This window comes from Emydura macquarii, unplaced genomic scaffold (genome assembly GCF_026122565.2).
Source record: "Emydura macquarii macquarii isolate MOO-44397 ecotype Brisbane River unplaced genomic scaffold, CSIRO-AGI_Emac_v2 contig_1253, whole genome shotgun sequence".
NCBI classification, from domain to species: Eukaryota; Metazoa; Chordata; order Testudines; family Chelidae; genus Emydura; species Emydura macquarii.
The window spans coordinates 74,013,898-74,026,194 of NW_027131390.1; the positions used below are offsets into that span (position 1 = coordinate 74,013,898).

The 12,297-nt window shown below is 43.0% G+C and overlaps 1 pseudogene; it reads left to right on the forward strand.

The window, feature by feature from the left end:
• Positions 1–12,297, forward strand: part of LOC137152986 (dynein beta chain, ciliary-like) — a 201,167-nt pseudogene that overhangs the window by 164,331 nt on the left and 24,539 nt on the right.

Here is a 12,297-nt window from a genome sequence, read left to right on the forward strand (position 1 = left end):
CTCCCCACCCAGTCTCCTGCTCCAGCTTCTGCCATGGAAGAGCAAGGAGGAGGGAGGCATGAGGAGAGAAGGGGCGTGACCTTTCTCTGTTCAGGAGGTGGGGGGGACATTCCAGCTCACTCGCCTGTTCAGAGGCTGATGTGCATGTGCCCCCGGCAAAGTAGTTCCTGCCTGCCTGCACAGGCTCTTGCTCATGCGTGCTGGGGGTCGCCGCAAAGTTAGAGGAACTTGAGGCCTGTCAGTGATTCTGGAGGTCCATGGAGCAGAGGTGCAAGGAGAGGGTGCAGCTTGGTTTTCTGTGTCCTGCTGGGGCTGCCAGCCCAGAGCATGTCCTGAGCCATGGGAGGAATGGGATAACCTAATCAGGACAGGATCCTAGCCCCCCAGCACCCATGGAAATACAGTTTCTGAGGAAGAGGGGGGCATGCATGGGACATGAATCTCCAAAGGGGGGCACAGCAAATAAAACTTAGGGCACTTCTCTTGGGGAGCAGCTGAGCGGAAACATCCAGCTAAAGTACTCATCCATAGAGATGCATGTGGCAACAGTTAAGGATGGAAAAGACATATTGGGTCTGTGGCATGCAGCCTGCAATTTCTGGCCTCTGTGTATGTCTGGAAGGGTGGAATAGTGCTAAGTGTGGACGGAGGGAGAAGAATAAACATTTATGTACTAGATAGGCCGAGCCAAATCCAGGAGCTTCAGCAACAGCCTTCTCGGAAGCGTGTGAAAGGCTTATTTTCCAGTTAACTTTACAAGGCTTGTCACCACCCTCTGCAAGGCTTGCTGAAGATTCTGTTGTCTACAAGCCTGAGGATGCTCCTTTATTCACAGTGGCTGACAGCGTTATATATAGATACCTAAAAATATTGAACTTGGGTGTGGAGTGGCTGTAAACAACTGCTAGAAAGAGGAGGAGAGCGGAGGTTTTTTTTCTCACGCGGCTGCCAAGAGAGAAAAGTCCATTATTTGCAGTTGATAGGGGAGTGGATGGGAGAACACTGAGGAGAGACACCTTTGTTTGCAGCTGCCTGGGACCGGAAGGAGGGCTTTGTCTTTAGCTGTTTAATGGGGAGAGCAAGGGGAAGCTTTTCCTTCAAGCTCCAGGGCTGCTTCAGTGGAGTGACCTTTTTCCATTTTTCAGATACCCAACAAATACTCAAGAAATACGATTGTGATAGTTACCCTTCAGTGTGCTGCTGCATGGATCAAGAAGCCTCAGAGATTTTAAAGAGATAAGCACATTGTTTTTAGCTGCACTCATAAAAGCAGAAGCCAAAGTTCAGCAAGAATTGATTGGCTTACAGGCTCCATCCAGTCCACAAAGATTTGTGCAGGAAACTTACTGAATGTCTAGAAATATATACTGAGTGACAGAACACTGCTTTTTATGTAAGCATTTCTGGAAATACTTTGTGAACAGATATTTTCTGTTATGATCCTGAATAAATCAAATCACATCAATCAACTTTAAGATTCAAACCAGCACTCCAGAATTTATGAGGACCCTCAAAGATAGAGCTGTACACACCAGCAATTTTGTTTCGTAGTAGTAGTAGTACCCGTCTTTTCACTTGGACTCCTCCTCCTGCCACACTCAAAATATATTTTATCCGTGTTTTTAAAAATGTTTTGTGAATAAAAATTACACGTATAGCACTCTACATGTAGAAAACTACTGTAGTCATTGACCTTTAATAACAATGTTGTGCCTATTTCTATTACTAGTTTAGTAGAGTATGTTTAACTAGTTTATCTCCCAGTCTGATTTAAATATTATTCCTTAGTATCAGGGAAGGGGCATGGTAGATTTTTAATTTTGATTGTTTGTAAGAGGGGTTCTTAATGCTGTCTCATTATGAAAGGGAATAAATGCCCACCTAGGATATTTCAGATCACAGAAAGAAATATGCCTTGTAAGAGCAAAGTTAGTGCTTCACCTTACTTTTTAAAATGATTATTTCACACAGCCCCCCCCCCTTTTTTTTTTTTGGGTCTCTCTTTCAAGTAAAAGATTTATTTATTGATCACTATACACATTTGTGTCCTGGTTCTACATAGCATGCAGCATTGGAATCCTGGCTTTATTGGAACTTACAAAGTAAATATCCAATACATAATTCTTGCTCCTAATTTGGACAATAATTTTGAGGTACAGTAAATGACTTTGTGCAAATCCTGGACAGAGCACATAGCCAGAGTAAATAGACTATGCACTGGCGGTGGGAGAAAGAGAGCAAAGTCTTCTATCCATCCCATAATATGGAGCAGCAGCAGAGCTCCTCCTCCAGGCTGCATAGTCCCCACAGCTGCTATGTTCTTTTTTATGGTTTGGGTGTTTGGCCCGTGAATCCACTGGCCCTGCTTCCAAGGAAATCCTTATCTGACATGCAGAGTCTATGGATATCCTGCAGGCTCCCCAGATCCTGCCCCTCCTCTCTCTTCCCCCATCCCGCATACACAGCGAAACTGCTCTGAATTTGTCTGTGTTCAAGGCATTCCATTCCCACGTAGGATAGGGAGGTAGGATTGGCCCCATAGCAGTTAGGTTTATGCTAATTTTGTAGCACTGTATATTACTGTCTTGGTGTTTGTTGGAGTTGGCTGATATGCAGCACAAGTCCCAGATAGGTACAGAGAATGAGGCAATGACCGACAGCAACAACACAAGGGATTCCTATCACAGTCACTCAGAATTATACAACACAACACAAATAGATCTTTTGCATAATGACTAAAAAACTACTAATAATGGCCATCTTCAGTATCGTAGCAACAGCCAAATCCTTCAAAAGAGCAAGTTTTTCATTGATAAAGCATTCCATTTAAACACTGAAATTTGGCATAATGTGGAGTATGAAATAAGTTTTGAAAGGAAGCTGATGATTAAGAAGAAATGCAGTGGGCATTTAATAAATGGAGGAACCGCAAGATAATTAACTGGCATGCATAAAGATTCATGCTTTATACCAAAATTTTAATTTTGCACATAAATGTGCCTGATGTAGGCAGCATTTAATCACCTAGCTGACAGGAGTAACTACTTTCATTTAACCTTGACTGAAGATCATGAATTCTAACAGGTTTAATTGGATACATCATTTAACAGAATGAACAGAGCAAATTTTTCTCAATTCATAGGTTCTGATTGACATGCACCAGCAATAAGGCGTTGCACAATTAAAGCTGATCTGTATTCCTGGCCTGGGCAGCAATTGCCATAGTGATGTGACACTGTTTGATCACTGTGGCACTGAAACTATACTGAATTTCCCCTTGTTTTGAAAAGGGCAATGCTCTAAAAAGGCAGAGGGGGGGGGGGGAGATTTTGGCACTTAATTTTTTTATATTAAATCACATTGATATGCACAAACTGTAAGGGAAGGGACTTGTCTTATTATCAGTAACTCAGGGGAAAGAAGAAAAAATGGTACCTGCTTTTATCCATTTAGTACATTATTTACAGAAAGTAAAAAATGTGGGTCATCAAATGAAAGGTAACACATCAGGGGCCCTAACTGTCTTGGACTTTTAATTGAATAGGAAGTAGTGCTGCATGGCTTTCTAAATTCACATGCAGTTTGTTCTTCTCTCCTTACTAGAATTCACAGGCAACTTACCAGGTGTGTGGGGACACGGGAAGGGGTAGAAAAAGAGGGAAGGCGGAAAGTGGTACCTAAAAGGAGTAGAAAAAGAGGGAAGTGGTACTTAAAAGGTGGTAGAAAAGGAGGGAAGGGGGAAAGTGGTACCTACAAGCGAGTTCCATACATTTTCTTTCATGTAATATTTCATATGATGAAATCTTGAGAAAATTGCTTAGGTAAGTTAATACTGCCCCCAGGCAACTTCCAGTTCCCCAAACAGCTCTTATTCATCAGCTCACCAGCGGTTCACTGTCTCTGGCAACAGTCCACAGGTCATATATTTAACCTACATGAACTGGAACTATTTCTTTTGTGGATTAATCACAAACAGGGTTTTCTTCTATATCTCCGCACTGTCTGACTATTTTTTTCTTCAGACAGCTGCCTTTTATTTTTAAAAAAAATTTCCAAAATTACGTTGGTCTCACACTGAGCCTCCGACCAAAGTTCCAGTTATTCCTTGGGGCATGCTGCTCCTGCTTCTAACCCTGGAATGTCCACAGCTATCAAACTTTAATATCATGAGTTTAGAGGTCTCTAAAATTCAATTAGTCATAATATATTTCTGCTGTTGAGGGATCTACTGTTTGGCTCATTGTACTCAGTGGGTAGAGGGAAGCAACATTATACCAGTAAAAAAACTTCCAGTGCTTGCTAATATTTTTTAAAAGTTTGTTAAATGTAGAGCATAAACAGCTCGACCCCTCCAGCAGCACAGAGGGGATTTAATGCTGCCAACAGTTTCCTTGGGAAAGTCCTAGCTGGTTTGGGACTATTGTCTTGGCCTCCCCAGTATAGGAGGTGAAGCCAGAGGTCACTGGGTCAGATCCTGCTAAGTATTTAGGCACTTAACCCTTATTGATTTTAATGGGAATTAGGTGCCTAAACACCTAAGAGGATCTGGGCTAATATGCCTTGGCAATCATTCCTGACAGAGCGGCTCTCTAAGCTTGAGGCTACTCCAACATGTGCCTCACCCAGGGGACAGGAAGGTAGCGGAAAACCATCTTCCTCCCCAGCCTTTTTACTCCAAGTGCTGCTGTGATGTACGTGGGGAATCTTTCCCCAGACATGATGGTGTGGTACAGTATAAAGGTTATATTGTCCCTTATTTGAAATATATTTACTGCTCCTTGTTAGGGATCTTTGTGTTGTGTAACTCATTTGGTCAGTCCAAACTCAAGCCAATAAAATTCCTCTACCATATCTCAGCAACATGTGTTCTGTATTATATACATTACCCTCCTATAATGCCGCAGGGATTTCAATGGAACCATTAATGAATGAAGCTTTACAACACCCTGGTGAGGTAGCTAAGTATTATTAGGATCGTCTTTTTGCAGATGGGCGAACCAGGGTACAGGGAGGTTTTGATTTTGCCTATGGGATACAGAGCAAGTCAGTGGCGCAACTGGGGTGGAAACACAGATCTCCTCAATCACCTGATTTAATCATTAAATATAAAGGATAAAATTCTGCTTAAAGTTATGTCTAGGACATCGCCCTGACTTTGATAGGGTTGTATGAGTGTAAATGTTAGCAGAATTTGGCTCACAGTAGATTTTTGTCTTCCTGTACATTTGGCAGTCTGGACTGTTCCAGTATTTTTAGGGTTTAAATCCCAGATCCCAGCTAATGGGAGTATGCACATGCTCCAAATTTCACCTGTTTATGTGCTTCACTAGATCTGGGGCCTTACAGTACAATTTAAAAGTGCCTTTTTGGCTTTCAAAATTCTTTACACATTTATTAATGTCACATCAACCAGCTCACTAGCCAATTCATTCTGCGCTTCTCCTCTTGGAGTCATTTGTGGTCCTTCGCTGTGACTTTCCTGAGTTGGAAGTCACTTTTCAACTAGTCCACATGCTGAACTGCCTCCCACGCCTTCCTCTTGGGAACAATTGAGGCTCTGATCCAATGGGACTACTCATGCTTAAAGTTAAGGGCGTGTTTAAATGCTTTGCTGGCTCAGGGCCTAAGCTGCTTCCTCATTCCAAATCTTAGGTTGAATGTTCAAAAGCACCTAAGTGACTTAGAAGCCACTTTTTAAAAGTGATTTGGGGGTCTTACAAGCCTAAATCCAATTGACAATTTATGGGATTTAGGATCCTAAATCATTAAGGCCATGCCTTCACTATAAACTTGGAGTGATGCAAGGTATGTCGACAGACAGCAACTGAAGTTTGTATATAGCTCGGGCACGTGCATCTGGCATCAATGCAGTGCGTGGTCCCCAGAAGTGCAACGTGTGGAACACCATGGTTAGGTATCCCAGTGTGTCATGCACTGCCATCTGACACAATGTCTTTTGGGAACTATTCACAATGTGTTGTGGGGTAGAAATGCGTTGCCCAGGAATCGCAGGGCGCTAGGGGTCAAATTCCCACTATGCAATTTTCTTCATTCCATAAACCATTCATATTCTATATTTTTGGCACCTTTTTTTTAATCCCATACATCTGTGTAGCATTTTTTAGTGTCCACCATCTCTGATAGAAGCATGGAGTCCACAGAGCTCTGCACTCTTTTCATGAACAGTGCAAATAGAACACACAATTTTCCTGATTTGCAGACACTCAGTACCGCAACAATGAGACTATGATGCTTTCCTCAAGGACTATTTATGGCGGTAGTAGTGAAAAACAACTGAAGGTTGTCGGTAGCGTTCACAGAGCAGCTGCAGAAGTTGCTGTGCTGCTTCTGGGCCCAGGAAATTAGCACTGACTGATGGGATTGCATGATAATGCAGGTTTGGGAGGGCAAGTAGTGGCTGCAGTACTTTTGGATGCAAAAAGCAACATTCTTGGTTCTGTGTGCTAAGCAAACCCCACCCCTCCAGTGCAGGGATTCCACATCAGAGTTGCACTGATAGTGGAGGCGTGGCAATTGCTGTCTACTCACTTGCAATGCCACATTACTACGGGTCAATGAGAAATCATTTTGGAGTTGGAAACTCCATGTGTGGGGGGCATTGACGTGCAAATATGTACGGCCATTAATCAATTCCTGCTACTTAGAAATGTGACTCAAGGCAATGTGCAGGACGTAGTCAATGGATTTGCCGCAATGGGGTTCTCAAATTGTGGTGGAGTGCTAGATGGCACACACGTCTCTCTCTTTTGGCACCAGCCCACCTTGCCATCTTCATATACATCAACAGAAAAGGCTACTTGCACCAGGGGTGCTTCACTGATATCAATGCAGGCTGGTCAGGGACAGCGCATGCCATTCGCATCTTTAAAATCATAGGACTGTTCAGAAAGCTGCAAGCAGGGACTTTCTTTTCTGACAGTGGATCGGTGCTACTGAAATGCCATAGTGATTCTGAGGGCCCCAGCCTACCCTTTGCTCTCCTGGCTCATAAAGCCATATGCTGGCCCCCTTGACAGCACCAAGGAAGGGTTCCACTACCAGCTCAGCAGTGCAGAATGACTGTGGCACGAGCTTTTGGTGGATTGAAGGGATGTTGGTAGTGTTTATTCACTAGGTTGGATCTCAGTGAGAGAAATACCCAAGTGATTATAACTGCCTAGTGTGTCCTGCATAATATCTGTGAGGCAAAGGGGGGAAAGCTGCTGCCAGGCTAGAAGTGGAGCTGCCATCTGCTGACTTTGAACACCCAGACACAAAGGCTGTTACAAGCGCTCAGTATGAAGCTATCCAGTTGAGGATGGTGCTGAAAGAGCACTCTGAGAGTGAGCCACTGTAGTGTGCTGTGCTGGACTGAACTCTGAGCCTGGAGCTTTCGATGCTGTTAGGAACTATGTGATGCTAAATGTACATTTTATAAATTATGCCTGTTTTTTCCTGCAGCTATGAATTAAGTGGTGCTTGCTGTACATTTACAAGTACTGTGTGCTTTGAGTACAGCTATGCATTCTGCAACATGTTTTGTGAACAAATAAAGATAATTTTATTATTCAAAAATAGAAATGTATTAAGTGGCCAAAACGGTGCAGAAACTCAATGTACAGAAAACAAGAGGCAATACAATACAAGCTTTTAACATAAATTAGCAGCATGGTTTTGTGCTGGTTGAAAAATTTCACCTCTAGTGGCACTATATGAATGCCCTCTGGTGTTCCTCTTAATCATGGCCCCAACATAAACCAACAAAATAGAACCAGACTCCTATTCCATTATTCCTAGCTGGAGTATTCTGGTGACTGGCCTGCTTTGAATACTCTAGTTCTTCCTAGGTGAATGCTGTGGACCCCCCAGGACACTCAGTTCAGCCCATGAAAGGAGCTTTAAATTTGGAAAGGCAGCAAACCTTTCTGTCCATTTCAGTGCACAAATGTCAGTGGTTCTCACAGGTCGGTGTATGTGAAGCTGTGGTTTTCCTTGCTGTCTCCCAGAATGAAGTCATAGGAGTAAGGATACAGCCTGTGATGCCATATAGTACCTGGTTGTAGGCAACGTTTACCATGGAGTTCCCCAAGGACTGCAAAGGATGGGGAGTCTGGGATTGTTGGACCTGTAGAGCAACCAGGCTGTGCAGCATTTAGGTTTGGTCACTGAGAAGACCATTAAGTCCTGGTGTATCTCGCTTTCCTGCAGGGCCTGACTCCTGTCCTCTCTTTCCTTCTCCAGGCTGCCTGCCATGTCGGACCACCAATCCCTCTGCTCATGGTCCGATGCAGCACCCGCTTGCAAGTTCTTGCTGAACATGTCCTCCCTAATTCTCTTTTCTAAGGCTGTGGCCCCTCCAGCCCACAATGGTAGCTGCTGCTACCAAAAGCGGACAAATGAATCACTGGATTTACAGTCACAATGGAAAGGGAAAATATAAGTTTCAAAACTCCCTTCACTTATCCCCACAAAACCTTTCAATAAGACATGCTTATTGCCACTTCAGCTTTGGAACGTACTAACACAGCATGGCTCTTCTGCTCTGGCCATGGTGAATATGGCCTGCCAGGGATGTGGTGGCAGGGGGGAGGGAATTTTGGTTGCAAGAAACCATACACTTTTGGGTCCTATTCCATGAGTACCAGCACAGGGAAATGACCCTGAATACTGGCCCTATTTTCCACAGGCAGTGGTGGTTTTATCTCACTTCTGATGGTAACGAAGGCGCAGAAAACAGCTGCTCCTGGTGTCCTGAAGTTATCTGGGCCTGTATGCCACTAGCTTGGTTACTGCCAGCCAAACTCATTGCAGAGTGGCATGGGAAAGTGTCCTACTATGTAGAAAGAAATAAGGCAGCCATGAGCCATTCCTAGAAACTTTCCAGAGGGGACTGCAGAGACTCTCCATGAAAGTTTCATCTCAGAGGCTACAAAGGATAACCCTGTGTACATAAACAAACTGCTCTCCATCTGCTCCCTCCACTTCCCTATCAGCCCAACAGGGAGTTAAAAGCAAATACTGACCCTACCGCTGATTGTTGTACCATGCTACCTCTTCTCCTATGAGTAAAACAAGGTGAAGTTGATATGTGTGTCTTGTTAACTTGGGGATGGGCTGGGTGCCGTCTTTACATTTAAATATTGTAAGGAAAAATGCAGGCCATACTTACCTGAGGTCCCTTCTCCTTCTTCAGGCTCATCCGTATCATCAAGCTGGTGATACTGGCTAGACTGGTGGAATCTTGAAAGGCATGTCTACATCGTCTGTGGCAGCAAGCCTCGGGGCCTGCACCGACAGACTTGGGTTAGCAGGGCTCATGTTAGTGCTCTAAAATAGCTATGTAGACAACTCTTGGAAGTTGTGGTGTGGGCGCTGAATCCCAGGTGCCCAACCCAAGGCTTCAGAGCCCAAGCTCCAGCCTGAGTCACAACTTCAAAGTGTTGTCTGCACAGCTCAGCACCGGGGCTATTGCTGTGCTTCCTGGCCTAATGGTATGCCTGCTGCCGTTCTTTCACTTTCACACAGCACTGCTGCTGCTCCCTGTCTTACCCCTTTGCCTGCATTCCCCATGCAGTCTGTTCCCCATGTTTCTATGGCTGGTCTGTAGCTGTGCTTGCACAACCTCTTCTCCCCACAGGCCCAGGCAATCCAATACTGCCTGTTTACTCCAGGCAGGAGTGCGCCTAGTACATGGAGTTGACATGGGTGGTTGGGCGGTTGCACACAAGGGAGAGCTGCTACGTGTGCTCGCCGATCAGGAAAAGGCATTTCAAAAATATGTAGAGAGTTTTAAAGGGAGGGAAACGGTTTCCAGTCATGTGACTCATGGTCAGTAGAGTTGACAAGTGTGACCAGAGCAGTCACTGTTGCAGGAAATGGCGCATGGTAGAACAGCTGCTGGAGGACTGGTAGGGTCAACACAAGTCACGCAGTGTCTTCACTAACACTACGTCAACTTCAGTCAGTCAACCGTGGCTCCGTGCTGTTGGGGAGGTGATTTTAGTGTGTCACCATAGCAGGGCATTTTTGTCAGCCAAAGACAAATTTGAGCATAGACACATGCACACACAGGGTGACGCCAGGTGACTTATGTTGGCCTAACTTTGTAGTGCAGACCAGACCGTTTAGCAAATTTTTACCCCCTCATCATTAAACCTTTCTGTTCTCTTCAGCTTCAGAATGGCGCTCTCTGCAGAATATATTTGATGCCTCCTATAAAGTATGCACTCGTATAAGAAATAAAGCTCGCTAAATTTCAGATACCTTTCTGAAAAAAAGTTTCATTCTTCTTTCCCTCATAAGAGATCAAATCTGTGGGGGGAGAGAGGGTTTAATGCTGTTTTGAACAAATAGCAAAAATTACAGGGACTGTCACATTTTTTTTCCTACTGCTTTCCAACGGCACCGTTTGATTGTGTGACTAGGGAAAGGATGCTAAGAGCAGTCATGTTTACATCTCTCTCACAGTGTATAATTTAACTTTCAGCAATATAAAATAAGACAGCAGAAATATTTTTACTTGTTCTTACAATGTCCAAAGTTGTTTCTTACTGTTTTTATTTGAAGGAACTAGACACAAACCTGGCTGCCTTAACCACTGCCTTTGAGAGAGCTACAGCTGAGAAAATCTGCTGCCAGGAAGAAGTGAATAGAACTAACAAGACTATTGAGCTGGCCAACAGATTAGTGAAAGGTCTGGAGGTGAGGTCCTACAGGGCAGGCTAATGAAGCAGCCTACAAAAAGCATTTCTTTGTTATACACTACTGATCTGGCAATAACAGAGGCACTTAGCAAAGAACCTGATGAGCTGAAAAAATTATGTCATTATCATTCATTTTTTTCATAATAGAAGCATGTTTTTGACCTTTACATTTTCTTATATTTTGCCTCACTGTGGTATATATTAACTGTAAGATTACCTAGTAACTAACGTATCCAAGAACATTAAAAGAAGGGATCTAGTCAATCTTAGGGATTGACAATGAAGATGATTTAATAAGATGCAATGGCTTTATTTGCAACAATTAAACAATGCTAATTTACTGCCCTCACTTGGGGGGTACATACAGAATAATACAGTTTGGGCTACTTAGTTAAATAAGATGATAATTCTCTAATTAGCTCTCTGAGATGTGCAGTGGATATTACATGAGAGAGACTAAATAACGGCAAAACCATGAATTATCAAAAATCCATATTGTCTGTTGATCCAAGTTGGCTCAGGGGAATCCATATTCACGGATGGATTTTTCATTTATCTATTGATTTTTACCTCACCTATACTTTTTTTTTATTATTATTTTACTCTATATTAAAATTCATTTTGGAATCTCTTTCTATAGTTTACTGGCATTATAGGTATTGTGCAATTCTAGTCAGTAATTTGAAGCTGCTTTGGAGAATCAAATATGTGGACAACAAAAATAAAAGATTTATTTGTTATTAAGTAAAATTATATTGCTCAATGTCTCTGGGAGAACTTAAAATAAAAAACAGCATTTAAAGTTATTTGCAGAAACAATAGAAAGGATTGATCGACTGAAGGAGCGAATGGGGGTGCAAAAGGCCCATTGTTCCTGTTTAGAGAAGCACAATCAAATAATTTAAAATGTTAACCTCCCAACTGAAAGTGTAGTATTTTTAGTGAGAAACTAATGCCTCTAAAATTAAACCACATACATAGTACAGAACAACAAAGGGTCTAATACTGCAGACCTTTTAAAATTATTGCAATAAGCAGTGATTCTGGAGCATCAGATAATATTTTCTTCCACCTAGCATATCATATTGTTTGGTTCCACCATAACCCCCTGCTGTGGTTAACAAGCACTAGAATATCAACAGAGAGAGGAAAAGGGGGATGTATAATGAAAAAGAATCTAAAGGAGGAGACCGAGATGAAAGGAAAGAAAAGTGAGTCAGTCACTAGATGAAGACAACAGTAAGGTGAATTTTGGTGGCAAGCCCTTCACCAGGCACCTTGCAAAGCAACAGTTCAGCGAAGAGACTGGATATCATAAGAGACTGGTGATGGGATACTATCACCTCTATGGAATTGTGTCAAATTTAACTCAGGTCAGCAATGACCCAAAGCTGTTACCATTGGATGGCTGTTGGGTAACCTATACGAAGTGAATCCAGCCCTAGTGAACAAGAGGATTTCTTTTCATTTTAATTTTTGCTGAGAAAATATTATTTCTTTAGTTTTATGCCAAAGCCATTGCTGCAGTGATAGTTGCACGTTGCTCTGGCAAATACTAGAAAGGTAATCTTTCCCAGAATTCCCTCTGATGAAG